Raw genomic sequence first — 16433 nt, 5'->3', positions numbered from 1 at the left:
GATAGCGCTATTTAGGTCTGACAAGCCTCACACCGTGCCGCAGAGGACGGGCGTGAACTAATGGATCTGGGGCACGTCAATGATGATAGACATTGATGTTTTCAGGGCACATAAACATGACTACAGTCAGCAATCGATACGGTAACGAGTCTAGTATACACATGGGGTAGCCCCCACGGCTGGAGAGCCAGATGATGTACATGGGGTAGCCCCCACGGCCGAAATGCCTGATAACTACATGGGGTAGCCCCCACGGCCGGAGTGCCGGAGTAACTGGGAACGAACTGGTCACGTTTTTAAAACTATGGGGTAACCCCCACGGCAGGATGCCAGATAAAGTAAACTGTTTTCGAAACAACTAAAACGAACGCCCACCCGTGAACTCACTCAACTAGTTGTTGACTCGTTACTACATGCTTTGCAGGACCATAGGTACTCAGTGGGAGCTTGCATGGAGGAGGATCGTTGTGGGACAGGGATTGCTACAAGACTATGTTAAACTTGAAACTTTTGGAACTTATGTTACAACTTTAAACTTATGCTTCCGCTTACAACTTAAACTTATTTGTTTTGGAACACCAATCGTATTGGTTAAACTTTTATAATTACTTATATGCTTGTTCAGTATGATTGGTGGCTGGATCCTGGTCAGTCACGCCTCCAAGCGGTAGTACTCCGCAGGTGGGATTTTGGGGGTGTGACAATAGCCGCTCGGTCTTTACAAATCTAGAACTTGCCACGACGATACATTCCCGGTCCTTACCAACTTAAACCCAAGTAAGTAAATGATGGAGGCATTAGGACTAACTATTTTTCTTTCAAAACCATTATTTTTCATTTTTTTACCTACCCAAAATCCCCCTAGAAAACCCCTTTGAGCCTAAACCTTTCATTTCATTACCCCCAAAACAATTTTCTACCCACCAAAAACCTTTTTCATTTTTTCACCTTTATTTTAGTGACAAACTCGGTTTTTCATAAACATACCCTTTACGTGACGAAAAAAAAAAAAAAAAAATATGATGAAGTCAAAAACAAACATAAGCTACAAAAAGCTTGTTTGGAGAAATACTTCAAAAATAAATGTCACCAAAAATAAGGTATTTCACGAAAACCGACACTTGTTACGATTTTCGCCCTTTTTACTAACCACTAACCAACCACCCACCTTTAAACCCAAGCCTTCACCCCAAAAGACCTCTTGATATTTACAAAGGTAAAAGTTAAAAAGGAGGAGGATTGATCGCTTGGCAAGCATATGGAAAATGTAAATCCGTGCAGCTCTCGAGCGATTCACTTAAATATACACCTTCGGCCGAGTGATTGAGTGATCTCCCGTGAGGTATGTGAACTTGTATATAAATGGAATTTTAATAAGGCATGCTATGCCAAATCAAGTAGTTTATCTTATGTAAAGTTCAAAATAAACCATGACGAATAAGATTGTAAATAAAATAAAAATAGAACCTATACAAACCTTGGATTCCCGACACTCTAGGACAAGTTAAAAAACTTCTCTTCTACCTATTCCATTTGGGAGTGTAAGCCACATTAAAAAGAGTTTTGCTTGAGGACAAGCAAAAGTTCAAGTGTGGGGGTATTTGATGTGTGTAAAATGCAACATATAAAACACATCAATTAAGGCATAAAACTAACCCTTTTTAAGTACTAATGTTGGAAAAAGAGTGTTTTTGTCTTCCTTTTGTATTTTCAGGATGAAATGAGCTCAAAATCACAAAAGAAGCAAAAAGGCCACTAATTCTACCATAAATACAAGAAAAGGGACAAAAGTAAACTGCCCGGACCCTCAACGGCACCTCCCAAGACAAAGAGAAGAGAACAGAGCCTGAACACGCCCCGTGTCCAGTGAACACGGGGGCGTGCCCAGGAAGCAGCAGAAAAGACAAACCAGTAGAAGCTTCCATTGCTCACCACGGGGCCGTGCCCAGCGGACACGGGGGCGTGTTGAAAGTACAGCAGGCGCATTAATTGTAATTCGCAATTACAATTAATGAAGAGAGAGAATGTCAGACGGGCACGGGGCCGTGTTCAGCGAACACGGGGCCGTGTCCAGCGTTCTGTTCAGCCTATAAATAGAGGAGCTTGGCTTCATTCTCTCTCATCCCTTGGCACACCACCTCTCTCACACTTCATCCACCACCCACCACCACCATAACACCATCATCCACCACCATCATCCATTGTCCATCATAGAGTGTGTGAGTCGTCTCGGGATCCAAGATTGATCGTAAGAGTTCTTGACAATCAAGGCCATGTTTGCCTAAGTCTCTTACATCACTTGGTGAAGACAAGTGTTTAGTATAATACTTTTTATTTTTAATCTTTTGCACTTTTTATTTGGTTTTGTATTAATGACTTTAATAACTAGTTACTTATGTTGAAGGTGATCTTTCCTTATCGTTTGTCCGTGGTGTCTTGGCATTATTTTACTGTCTATATAAAATAAAAGATTTTCACCATTCATATCTCCACGGTCTATATGGAGGTATGTTGGCTACCTGGTCGGGGGTTAAGGGAACGGTTTGGTAAAGGTCTTGCCCTTGTTCAGCGTTTAGAGGTCCTGCTTGGGACCTGGGTCAAATTTAGTAGGATCTCCTTCAATGCCCATAGGTATTGGATGGCGGGGATCCAAACTCTTTGACCCCCTCATAAGCTAACTACTATTAATACTATAACCCGGCTATTTAGGACTGTATCCCTGCTGACTCAGACTACTTAGCCGAGGGTAACGTCACCGCCAAAAGCGGGGCCTACCATAATTTGCATTAATAACTTAATTCATTATCTTTCAATAATCCAACCCTTTAGGATTGTATCCTTGCTGACTCAAACTACTGGGTTGAGGGTAACGTCACCTCCGAAAAAGGGGCCTACTACAATAACTAAGATAATCTCTTAAACAAGTGCAAAAGTGCGAAAATAATCAAAGGTTATACTAATACACGTGTCGGATCCAAGTGATTCATCTTGTCTATCTGTTTTTATTTTATTTTCTTTTTCAGCATTTAGTTAGTTTTTATTTTTCTTAGTTTAAAACATTTTTCTAACTTTTTGATTTGATTAGACGTTGAGGATAAACCGGTATTAAAAGCTCTTGTGTCCTTGGACGACCTCGGTATCTTACCAACACTATACTACGTCCACGATGGGTGCACTTGCCCATATGTGTGTTTAGTGTTAGTAAATATCGTGTTTTATAAATTTAAAACTTGGCTAAAAGTGTAAAAAGGGCTTAAAAATATATCTAAAAATATAACACACTTCACGCACATCAGAATGATGCTGGTAATACGGAAACAACAGAAGATGTTCTGCAATCGATAAAAAACACACAAGGTAAAGAAGGAAAAAAGGCTCTTGTGATTATAATTTGTTAGCATATAAGACATGATAACAATTGATTTAAACCACAACAGATATGCGTGAAGTAGCAGAGCAAGTTGGGAATGATAGTCAACTCGTCGTACACCCGCCCTTCCATATAACATTTAACACAGGTATTATATTGAAGTGTTTATCTTGTGGTGTACTTGTTTACTAAAACAAATATTAAAAATAGTTGTAGATCGGCTGCGAGACCCGGATGACGATTTTGGTAGGCCCCTCTTTTGAAGGTGACGTTACCCTCGGCTAAGTGGTTTGAGTCAGCAAGGATACAATCCCAAGAAGCCGGTTTAATGTATTAATAGTAGTTTACATATGAGGGGTTCAAACTATTCACACCCCCGCCATCCAATACCAGTGGGTATTGAAGGAGGTTCTAGTAAGCTTGAACCAGGTCCTTTCATGATCTAAACACTGAACAAGGCAAGAACCTTACCTAACCATTCTCCTAACCCCCGACCAGGTAGTCAACATGCTTTTATATAGACCGCAAAAACATGAATGATGCAATCTTTTACTTTATATAGACAGTAAAGTAACTTCAAGACACCACGGAAAAATGATAGGAAAAATTCACCTTCAACATAAGAAACTAGTTATTAAATTAATACAAAACCAAATAAAAAGTGACGAAATATTAAAAATCAAAAGTAATACATAAAAGACTTGTCTTCACCAAGTGATGTAAGAGGCTTAACTAAACATGGCCTTTGATTGGCAAGAACCCTTACAATCTATCTTGGATCCCGAGACTACTACACACTCTAAAGTTGTATGATGGATGATGGTGGTAGGTGTTGGTGTTGTAGTGGTGGTGGAGTGGTGGCAAAGTGGGAGAGTAGTGGTTTGCCAAGGGATGCCTTTGAAGTGAACCAAGCACCCCTATTTATAGCCTGCACAGAGATCTGGCCACGGCCCCGTGTCCAGCGGGCACGCCCTCGTGGCCAGCCTTTTCTCTTCCTTCATTAAATGCAATTGTCAGCATTGGACCCCACACGGCCCCGTGTCTCCTGGGCACGGCCCCGTGCTCAACTTCGTATCTGTACTATCAAGATTTGGCAAGATTTTGCGTATCTTTGCGTTGACGACGCCCCGTGCCGAGCTGGGCACACCCCCGTGGTGGGCGTGGAAGCTTCTACAGGTTTGTCTTTTGTGCAGTTCCTAACCACGCCCCCGTGTTCAGCAGGGCACGGCCCCATGGTCAGTCTTATGTTTCTTTGTTTTTACTTTAGGGTCACGTTTATTCCTTTTCTTTGTATTTATGTTGGTTTTGACTGTTTATTTGCTCCTTTTGTTCGTTTAAGCTCTTTTGGTCCTGTAAATTCAAAAGGAAGACATAAACATGCTTTTCCAACATTAGTACTAAAAAGGGTTAGTTTTAAGGCTCATTTGATGTAATTTATATGTTACATTTTACACGCATCAAATACCCTCACACTTGAATCTTTGCTTGTCCTCAAGCAAAACTCTTTAATATGTGGCTTACACACCCAAATGGAAGATTCCGCTTGTGAGAATCAATCCGAGTACCTTTTGTAGGAATCGATCCGAGTACCTTTTTTCGGTTTCGGAGATAAGGCGTGAAACGAGGTCTTCAAGCCTCTCCCGTCCCCCTTGTTGTTGTTGAGTGAAATTTTGTGACTCATTTCTTGGTTCTTGTTGAAAGTTTGTTCGTTGATTTTGATTTTGTTTGTTACTACTATTGTCGGGCTCCCTCCAACCAAGGTTAGGGTGGTTACGCCATCCTTGGTTGTAGGTACCCGTTCGGGGACCCGACGGCCTAGGTCTATTATCAATGTAGTTTACCATTTCCGTTTGATTATCCATTTCTTTCATACAACTCCAATTTTCACGTGGCCCACCACACCCTTCACAAGCCATAACCGAGGCCGTTTTTGCCATTTCTAACTTTTTGATTTTTGAAGATAGGGCCTCGATTTGGGCTTGTAAAGTGGTGTTCTCATCTACTTTATGGGCACCCGGGGCAATAGATTTTGTGCCTCGGAGGGTGTGCCATTGAAAATTGTTTCGAGCAATTTCCTCAATTTGATTATAAATTTCATTTGGGCGACGATTACCTAGGAGTCCCCCAGAGCTTGAGTCGAGTGTTTTTCGGAATTAGAGTCGAGGTGCTGCCGGAGTTTTGTCAGAAATCATTGTAATCGACTCAGAAAGCATTAATAGAAAGGAAATTAAACGGATAAAGCTGTTGTGACTTTGTGTACATTGATTCTGCCTCTGTATTCGAAGATGAACTGCCTTATACTGACTATTTAGGGTCGCACATGGTCCAACAAGTGGTATCAGAGCTCAGGACGAGGAGTTCATACCATAGCAGCTTGATTCTACCGGATTTTCTCATTTCTACTCTCTTCTTCTCATACTTTTCTGATTTAAACAAGTTCCAACGGTTGAAATGGACTGAATTTCGAGTATATTGTGTAAAACATAGCATTAACAAACCCTAGAAAGAATCAGGTTAAAATTCGAAGTAAAAATGGTAAAAATAACCTAAAAACTTGATTCCGCTCGAAAAGTTCATCGTAGATTTCGCTCTAAAAATTTAATTCCGCTCGAAAACACACTTGGTCATTAGGAGTGAAATAGCTGATTTCGCTCGTAAAGACATAAAAGTTAATTCCGCTAGAAATTTTGCTTGTGATTTCGCTCGAAATCAGAAAAATTCTGATTCCGCTCGAAAGCTATCTCTTGATTCCTCTCGAAATCAGAACGAGTCTGATTCCGCTCGAAAAACTTTTCTGATTTCGCTCGAAACAAGTCAAAGTCTGATTCCGCCTGAAAATTAATTCTGATTCCGCTCAAAATCAGAACATATCTGATTTCGCTCGAACACATTCTGTTGATTTCGCTCGAAAGTTGATTTCACTCGAAATTGCTGTTTTTCAAAACTTCGAAAATTTTCTAAGTGTTTGCTGATTTTTCAGGTACGTGCAAGATGGATGATATATTCTTGAACCCGTTTAGCGATTTGTATCCTTTTGCTGGAAATTCTAGGGATGATACTTCTCCTAGCAATACCAATGAGAATCCTCCGAATGCAAAGAAAAAGTTATCGGATGCTTTGGAAGTTGAAAGTGCGTTTGGAACCTATAACAAACCCCCGAAGTTGATGGCTATCGAAGAGTACAGTCGGTGGGCCAAGAAGTTTGAAGACTGGTTGAGGGCGTTTGCTTTTCTTAGCTGGAAGAGTTTAAAGAACGGATACAATGATGGAGGCAAAACTGGTGAAACCTTATCATCACCTGAAGAAATTGAGGCATTTGTCGCTGAGCAGAAATGCATTGCACTGCTATTTCAGTCTGTTTGAGAAGATATAATCTCTTTGATCGAATACTCTAGTGCTAAAGATCTCTAGAAAAAGTTAGAAACCAAATGTTTAGGAAGTACAGAAATCGTGAAAAACAAAAAGAAACTTCTTAGAAAAGAGTTTGATTTGTTTGGGTGTTTAAAGAATGAATCAGTTTGTAAAATGATTGAGAGGTTTGGGCACCTAAAGCTGGAACTGGCGAGACATGGAATTTCCTATTCTCAAGATGAGCTAGTTGACAAATTGTTTGATTCGTTGCCAGACGAGATGGATTGACAATATTATGCATTGATGCTGAAAAATACTATCAAGCTTGCAGAGCTTACAGTGGATCTGTTGATTGAGAGACTTGAAAGTCACGAGCTGGAGCTAAAGAAGACACACAAAGTCAATCACTCATCGTACCAGCAGAACTTGGATTTGTATTATCCAAAGAGCATGATGCCAAAGAGTACATCTCCCAAGACAGCATTTTCTGCTGAGAGTTCTAACACTTCAAACAAAGAAAGTGAAAACAGTGGATTTCACAGTGGATCTTCGTCATCTGCAAATCATTCTGATGCAAAGAATCTATTTCAATGCAACATCGCTGTAGACTTAAAGAATGCTCAAAACTTCAGCGAGGAGTCGGCAAAGCAACAGATGGTTTTCCTAGCATCTGTGTTAGAATCTTATGAAAGTCTTGTAGCAGGGAAGATAGGCAACACCAACCTGACGAAGGAAGATTATGATCAGATTGATCCTGAGGAGATGGAACTGATCGACATAAGGTGGTGTATGGCCAGTGCAGTTCGTCGAGCACAGTGTTTCATGGAGATCACAGGGAGGAAGTCAATTGGTGGACCATCTACCAAGTTGGGGTTTGACAAGTCCAAGGTGACGTGCTTCAAGTGCAAGCAGAAAGGTCACTTTAAGCGTGAATGCCGAAATGCGTATGCTGATGAGTCTGAGAACCCGTTCAGAGAAGACTACTACAAGAAGGCGATTTATCATCAGAATAAATCTGAGCCACCAAGAATGAAGCAGATTGAAGATAAAAAAGAAAAAATATAGAGCTCTTGCAGTAATTCACAACGATGAAGGTTACGACTGGAGTGAGTTGTTACCTGAAGAGGATGCTATTGGATATGCTTTCATGGCAAAAACTGAACCTATTCCGTGGAAAGATAACAGAACTGAAGAACAGAAGTATAATCACAGAATGCTGTTAGCCACGAACAAATTGATCAGAATATCTGGTATCTATTCGGAAGCAAAAAGAGCAAAAAGATGGGATCCAGACAGAGAATGTTATCTTGACCCCTATGGAAACATTGCTATTGATCATAACACTCTTGATGTGGAAACCATAATCAAAGAGTATAAAGATGATGATGATTATTGGCAGAAGAAATGGTGGGGAAGCGGAGACGAGAAAGAGAAAGAAGAGAAGGAGAAAGAAGAGAAACAGAAGTCAAAGAAGATTCACAATGGAATCATTGACACGACACAGGAGTTGAATGCTGAAAACATGGGAAAGATGGCTGACAAGGTGCTGGCAGCTAAGGCACTTGAGGTAGATTCTAAATCCGTCTCTGAGTCTAAAAGCCAGGTCAGTTCAAACGCGTCAACGACTGAGTCAGGTAAGAAAGTTAACGGTGATGTTGACTGCAAAAATTGCATCAAGGAATACAAAGTTTGTAGCACAGTCACTTATCTCAACGGTAAGAAAATTGAGGATCTGACTGCTAGAGTCAGAAGCGTTGAGGATCAAATCCTTGATCGTGATAAAACGGTGAAAGCTTAAACTAAACGGTTAAAAGAATTAACTAACAAAATTGAAAATGATAAAGCTGACCAAGAAAAGGTTAGGAATGAAAATGAAAGGTTAGTTCTTGAAAATCATCAGATCAGTGAAAAGTTTGAGAAGCTTAAAAGTACAATAAAAGATAATGATGACAGAAATGGTAAAACATATAAAGAAAATGTTCAACTAACAACATTGCTTCAATTAAAAGAAGAATTAATCAATCAACAACTGGATGAAATCGCAAAGTTGAAACTCAAATTTCAAGAGGCTGAAATTGAAAATGAGCGAATCCAGTTGAAGCTTAAGAGTTACAACTCCGCAAGCTTTGTTTTGCAACACATTGTTCCCAAACCCATTGGGAAAAACAAAGCAGGCGAAGATGTTTACTCAGATGGAACCGTGGTGGGTTTTCATCAAGTTCCACCACCAGTTCTTGACAATTATTCGAAAAAGCAATCTGGGTTGGTTGAAATTGAAGAAGAAAATGAAGTGAAACTTCCGGATACCATTGATGTTACTTTTACATCTTCCGATGACGATAGTGTCCAAACTGATGTTGTAAAAAGTGTTGTTGAAAATGTTCTAAAAACGGACAGTGACACTACTGAGGAAGATGGATGTCTCTTGGACAAATACATTCCGAAACAAAAGTCCAAAAACAACTTAAATGATGAACCTACTCTTGTCATGTACAAGATGTCGGGATCTGATAAGTTGTATTCGGATTCTGAGATTCCCATTGAGAATGTTAATGTGGACAAGTTAAAAATGTTTTCAAATTGATTGAAGTTGAGTTGTCAGAAGTGAACAGTTTGAGTCAAACAAAGAGACAAATGAATTTTGATAAAGATAAAGCTTACTATAAGAAACCTGTTGTTCCACCACGTTTTTACAACAACAACCGAAACAGATGGTCAGGTGGTTATCAGGGTGGTAAGTCATATCAGAAAAAGAATGTTCAAAACAAAAGGTTTGTCAAAAAGAAAGTGTTTGTGAACAGTTCGAGTTCATTGTCTGATGAGGAGAAAAAGATTTTTTCGAAATCGAATGAAGAATTCTTTGAGAAGAAAGCTTCACAACCTCAGTCTGAAGGCACAAGTCGAGTAGTTGACACGCGAACATGCTTCAGATGCAATCAAGTTGGGCATATTGCACGAAAGTGTACCAACATGAAGCCTAAGACTGATGTTGTAAAGACTCAAAAGAAGAAAGATGATGTGAAGGGAAAAGCACCAATGTTAGTTGAGAAAAAGGTTTTGAAAAACCAAATCACCAAGATCAAAACTGAACCCGTAAAGAATGTGGTAACTAAAAATGAAAAATTTTACAAACGGGTTGCATCTTCTCAACAAATTTGGAAACCCAAAGCAGAGAAACAAACTTCAACTTCACAAGAGAAAAAGGTGGTGAATTTAGTCCCAATTGTGGATGATACAAACTTTCCACCACTTCAAGCAAAAAATTTTAAGAAACAAAATGGGAAAGCTAAAGACAAAAAGGTAACACCCAAGGCTAGTCAGGCTTGGGTGGATATATTCTTCGTTGAATGAAAACCTGACTTGCTGGAGGTTCCTTGATCACGAAGCATGAATCGGCATCTTTATTGAAATAAGTTTTTAAGTCATGTTGTGATATGTGCAGGATCTTCCGAGATTAGTTTCACGATGGATTATGGATAGTGGAGCTTCTCGACATATGACAGGGAAGACTGCACTGCTGTATGATGTGAAGAATATCAATGGAGGTTATGTTGGTTTCGCGGGTAATCAAGGTGGTAGGATTATTGGTGAAGGAACGTTATCCAATGGGATTGTGACATTTGAAAGAGTTAACTACATTGCTGAGCTGGAAAATAATCTGCTGAGTATCTCGCAGATTTGTGACAGAATGTATACCACTCACTTCACTGATAAAGAATGTTTGATCTTGAAGCCAGGATTTGTTATCCCTGAGGAATGGATTATCATGAGGGCACCGAGAGTCAATGATCTGTACGTGTTGGATATGAGCGTAGCTACTACAACCACGAGTCAGGCTCATTGTTTTGTGTCCAGAGCAACTGAGAAAGAATCGAGATTGTGGCACCGTAAGATGGGGCATATACATCTGAGAAAAATGAATCATTTGGTGCATAATGATTTAGTTTTGGGTGTTCACATCAAAGGTTTTCATCTGGAAGGGGAGTGCATTAGCTGTGTTAAAGGCAAGCAGAAGAAAAAGTCACACCCTACAAAGCAAGTTAATTCAGTTTCAAGACCTATGGAGAGACTTCACATGGATTTATTCGGTCCTGTGAATGTCAAAAGTATTACAGGAGACTACTACTATTTGGTCGTTACTGATGATTATTCCAGATTTTCGTGGGTAATGTTTTTGAAGTCAAAAGATGAAACGTTTGACAGTTTGATGACGTTGTTCAAGAAGATTGAGAATCTGTACCAAAGGCGTATCAAAAGAATTCGAAGTGATAATGGAACTAAATTCAAGAACAACAAGTTGGAAGAATTTTGTGATGAAAGAGGTATATTGCATGAGTTTAGTGCTCCGTACACTCCACAGCAGAATGGAGTTGCAGAACGCAAAAACCGGACACTAATCGAGACGGCTAGAACAATGCTCGCAGATTCAAAGTTACCGATAAATTTTTGGGCTGAAGCTGTTTCCGCCTCATGCTATACGCTCAACAGAGTTCTCACTGTCAAGAAGTTCAACAAAACATGCTTTGAGTTGATCAATAACCGCAAACCTAACTTGAAGTATCTAGAACCATTCGGGTCACCCTGTACTGTTATAGAGCCTCATGGAAAATTTGGTCCGAAGTGCATTGAGGGTATATTTGTTGGTTATGCAAGCCCTATGCGACGTGTCTTCGTTCCAAGTGAGAAGCGGATTATTGAAGCTGCAAATGTTGAATGTCAAGGGTATACAATGCCGTCGCAGAATCCTGGAGATTCATGGCGTTATCATTATGACAAATTGTGGGATTCGTTTGACATGGGGGAAGAATCAGAGGAAGAAGAAGATTTCTTTGATGAGTTGGATATTTTGCGAGAGTACGAGTCGTAGCAAAGGTTCCCAGCTGAGTATTCTAGAAGACCACGAGAAACTTCAAATGACGATGAAGCAGGTCCTAGCAATACTGGTGAACATGATGATGTCCAACAGAATGAAGTTGCTTAAGATAATCAGTCGGATCAGAATGATAATCAAGAATCTGAGAATATGCCGATATTTGATTGTAGTGATTCAGATCCTGAGGGGGAGCAGATTCAGGGTTCAAGTCAAACAAACCAAATTAGTGAACAAGGTGCAAATCAAAATGTTACTAATCTGGAAGGCGATGTGGATGTTCCAAGCGAAGTAATGCCACGAACTCTTTCATACCATCCAGAGGAGTTGATCATTGGAGAGTTGCAATCGGGCGTTCGCAGGAGACGTCAAATTGACCAGGGCCTTACATGTTTTTACTCTACAGTAGCACCTTTACAAACTGAATTTTCATTGAGTTGTTTTATTTCGCAGATCGAACCGAGAACTTACAAAGAGGCGCTTACTGAAGATTCCTGGGTCAATGCGTTGCAAGAAGAATTGAGTCAGTTTGAAAAGTTAGGAGTGTGGAAGCTAGTGGATTTGCCGGATGGTCACAGGAAAATCAATACAAAATGGGTATTTAAATGTAAGAGAGACGACAGAGGAGTTGTTGTTCGAAACAAAGCTCGACTCGTTGTTCAGGGCTTTAGTCAACAGGAAGGGATTGATGTTACTGAAGTCTATGCTCCTGTGGCACGACTAGACGCAATCAGAATTTTCCTGGCGTTTGCATCTTGGAAGAACTTCAAAGTATATCAGCTAGATGTAAAATCGGCGTTTCTTTATGGGAAGGTTAAAGAGGAGGTTTATGTCGGACAGCCGCCGGGCTTTACCGATCTAATCCACAAGAACAAGGTCTACTTACTGGACAAAGCGCTGTATGGTTTACACCAGGACCCGAGAGCCTGGTACGAGACTTTGTCTCAACACCTACTAGCCAACAGCTTCATTCGAGGAAAAGTGGATGCCACTCTCTTCACTAAAGAGGTCGACGCACATCTTCTGATCGTACAGATTTATGTGGATGACATAATATTTGGGTCAACGAATGAGAATCTGTGTAAAGATTTCGAATCAGTGATGAAGCAAAAATTCGAAATGTCATCAATGGGGGAGATGAAATTCTTTTTGGGGCTACAAGTTGAACAACTACCTGAGGGAATTTTCATTCATCAGACGAAGTACGTTTGTGATATTCTAGAGAAATTTGGGATGTCAAGTTCTACTCCAGCTGCTACCCCTCTAGCAACAAATCATGGGATTCACCCAGATCTCACCGGAGACAGGGCTGATGAGATGTTTTATCGTTCCATGATCGGTTCATTGATGTACTTAACTGCTTCACGTCCTGATATAATGTACCCAACGTGCCTTGCAACAAGATATCAATCTAACCCGAGAGCTTCGCACATGATTATTGTGAAGAGGATATTACGCTATCTAAAAGGAACTCCTACATTGGGGTTGTGGTATCCAAGAAAAGGCGACTTTACGCTCGAAGGGTATTCCGATTCGGATTTCGGATGCTGCAAAGTCAATGCAAAATCAACAACTGCAGGATGCCAGTTATTTGGACCTCGCTTGGTTACCTGGCAGTGTAAGAAACAAACGTCTGTGGCGCTATCTACATGTGAAGCGGAGTACGTGTCTGCTAGCAGTTGCTACTCTCAGATCCTGTGGATACAACAACAGATGCGCGACTACGGTTTGCAGTTTCTTAACACACCTCTTTTTGTTGATAATGAGGCCGCAATAAATATAACAAAGAATCCAGTACATCACGCTAAAACTAAACATATAGAAATTCGACATCACTTCATTCGAGATTGCTTCGAGAAGAAGTTGATTCGAATTGAGAAAATCCACACTGACGAACAGAAAGCTGATTTACATACCAAAGCTTTTGACAAAACACGTTTTAAATATCTTTTAAAACTGAATGGTATGAAGCTTCTTTCGGTGTCGGATGGCATTATTGGCGTTGATGAGAGTACTGTTGCGGATGAAGATGAGAAACAATCTGCAATGGTTTGTCGATTTTTTACTTGTTTTGGTATTTAGGGGGAGTAGATATAAATTAAAAAATACAAAAACAGTAAAAAATTCAAAAATACAAAAACATGATAAAATTTTAAAATCCAAAACATTAAAAAACTGAAAAAGAGCTTGTGTAAAAAGGGAAAATGATAGTACATCGGCTTGACAGTTACAGTATGCTAAAGATTTGTAAAGTTTAAAAGAGTTAAACAGTCTCACTGATGATGTGTCGATAGGTTTTCGCACATTTAGTAGATTTGTTCGGGATATAAACCTAAAATTTCAAAACGAAACTTATTTCGTGGGGAACACTACTTGGATATATAGGTAACCCATGAAATCTCGTTTGAAAGGTCCCTTATTCTGAGATACTCGGTCTTTATACTCAGTGATATCTGGGGTATTATACCGGGACTTCTGCTGAATGGAAGTTCTGACCTAGTCCCCGAATAATACTTTCCGCATTGCTTGAAATATAGCACCACCCTCAGCATAAAAAACGATGAAACATTGCAAAATGCTAATCGTGTGCTGTTGAAATTAAAAGATCCTCTAAAGGGGACACACCGAAAAGACGAAGCCGTCATCTCTCTGCGTATACGGAAGTATCGACCTGAGCTCTCACGGCCCTCGCATCTAACCCCTTACAGATATCATCTGTGGTATACTCACCTGTAAGACTGAATATTGGGATTCTGGATACGGGAGTATATTCAAGTGGTGGGACACATGAATGAGTTAAGTTCCTAAAACATCTAAATCGTATCTTGAGTAAATTGAAATTTGTGTGAGAATTTAAAATGTATCAGTATATCGACAATCGAGGTGAATTGTTTAATTCTGAGTATGAAATTGAAGCTTAACGGTACTAGTAACTTGTCTGATAGCTGATATGATTCCCTGACACGCTTACCAAAAATATGTTTGTAAATAGTTTAATTTCTTTACATTCTGCAATTTAAGTTTCTGTATTTCATTTCCTAGTTTAGAAACTTTATTAAAATCCAAAAAGATTTTATTTTTGCTTTATTTTCCGACAAACCATAGTGGAAAGTTGATCGTTGGATTCTTGAAAGATGAAGCAGATGCAGGAAAAGTTCTGGACTGGAGAATGAGGAGAGCTTATCTTGATGAAGATTGGGTTCTTGAAAAAGTCAAAACAAGTTCATTAACTTGATGCTTGTTATTTTCAGGAAAATGTTTGAAAATGTTAAATAAAAAAAAATCAGTTTGTTTGTCAAAAAGATCAACCAAGGTCATTAAATTGGACTTGGTAGATTAATTGAGTAATCAGGGTCATTAACTTAGACCTGAATACTTGAGTGGATTTCTAAACTGATAGAGTTTGTGATTTATTGTTAAAATCAATAGATTGTAATGTTATTGGTTGAGTAACAGGTTGTGGATTTCATTATCCCCATGGCTTATAAAGTCAAAGTTTGAACCAGATCAAGATCCTAGATCCGAGCATACCGAGAGGGGGAGTCTGTGAAAGGAGGAGTCTAGAGTTCTGGATCAACAGTCAAAGGGGAGACTGAAGATAGAGCCAGTAAGAGATCCTGAACTTGTGAAGAAAGAGCCTTTACAATGAGAAGACAAAGTTGGAGAAGAGACCAAGACTGAAGACTCGACGCCGAAGACTTCGTCAACATCCAAGGGGGAGTCTGTTGGTGCACTGAATGTCTGTTTACTACGTCTTTATCGAGTCTTAGGTCTAGATAGGTTAGATTGGAGCTCGGAAATGAAAATTGGATCTTTGAGTGTAATTCCACTCCAAATGACACTTGTGTCATTTGAAGCCAAATCAGGTTTCTTTGTAATTCTGCTCCAGAGTGTAGAATGTATGATTCCGCTCCTAGTGGTCTTAGGTGATTCCGCTCCTAGAGACAAGTTGTGATTCCGCTCCAAAGGTATCCTGTTAATTCCGCTCGGGATGATCACATGGTGATTCCGCTCAAACCATTTGGAGCGGAATCAGCAACACTATAAATAGCTGATGTGTGATCTCTTTCTGTATCGGTTGGAGCAGAATTAGAGTCGAGGTGCTGCCGGTTTTTTGTTAGAAATCATTGTAATCGACTCAGAAAGCATTAATAGAAAGGAAATTAAACGGATAAAGCTGTTGTGACTTTGTGTACATTGATTCCGCATCTGTATTCGAAGATGAACTGCCTTATACTGACTATTTAGGGTCGCACACGGTCCAACATATGTGGCAACAACCCATTATAGAAAGTGGATACTTGTTGCTACACTACGAGACCATGATGAGGACATTTCCTCAATAGCTCCTTGAATCTTTCCCAAGTTTCATATAAGGATTCCTCGTCCTCTTGTGAATATGTATTGATTTCAGTCATCAATTTAGCGGTTTTAGAAGGCGGGAAATACTTATATAGAAATTTCTGGGCAAGTTCATCCCAAGTCTTTACCGAACCACTTGGGAGGGTGTTTACCAAGCCTTGGCTCGTTATTTTAGTGAAAATGGAAACATTCGAAGGCGGATGGCGTTGTTTGATGCTCCGTTGATCCGGAAAGGGTCACATATTATGCAAATGGGGATCTTCATCAGCTAGGCCATGGAAGGTTGCAGAATTTTGGAGCATTTGAATCAAATGCGGCCGAAGTTCGAAGTTGTTGGCATCGACATTCGGTGCATTGATGGCGACTCTGAGATTACCGTCCGTGGGCCGTAGGTAATCTATCAGGGTGCGCTGATCCGCCATTGGGAGTTGGTCCCCTGAAGCCTTCTCTTGATTTTTAGCTTTTAGTCTCTTTCTTGGA

General features: G+C 40.0%; 1 non-coding gene across 1 annotated transcript; it reads left to right on the top strand.

The window, feature by feature from the left end:
• Positions 1–15908: 15908 nt before the first annotated feature.
• On the top strand, positions 15909–16015 carry LOC118486857. Its single transcript, XR_004880024.1, has one exon. It is a non-coding gene; the product is annotated as a small nucleolar RNA R71 (small nucleolar RNA).
• Positions 16016–16433: the final 418 nt, after the last annotated feature.

The sequence above is a fragment of the Helianthus annuus genome, chromosome 14 (genome assembly GCF_002127325.2).
Source record: "Helianthus annuus cultivar XRQ/B chromosome 14, HanXRQr2.0-SUNRISE, whole genome shotgun sequence".
Lineage (NCBI taxonomy): Eukaryota > Viridiplantae > Streptophyta > Magnoliopsida > Asterales > Asteraceae > Helianthus > Helianthus annuus.
This window is presented reverse-complemented; position numbering and strand designations above follow the sequence as displayed.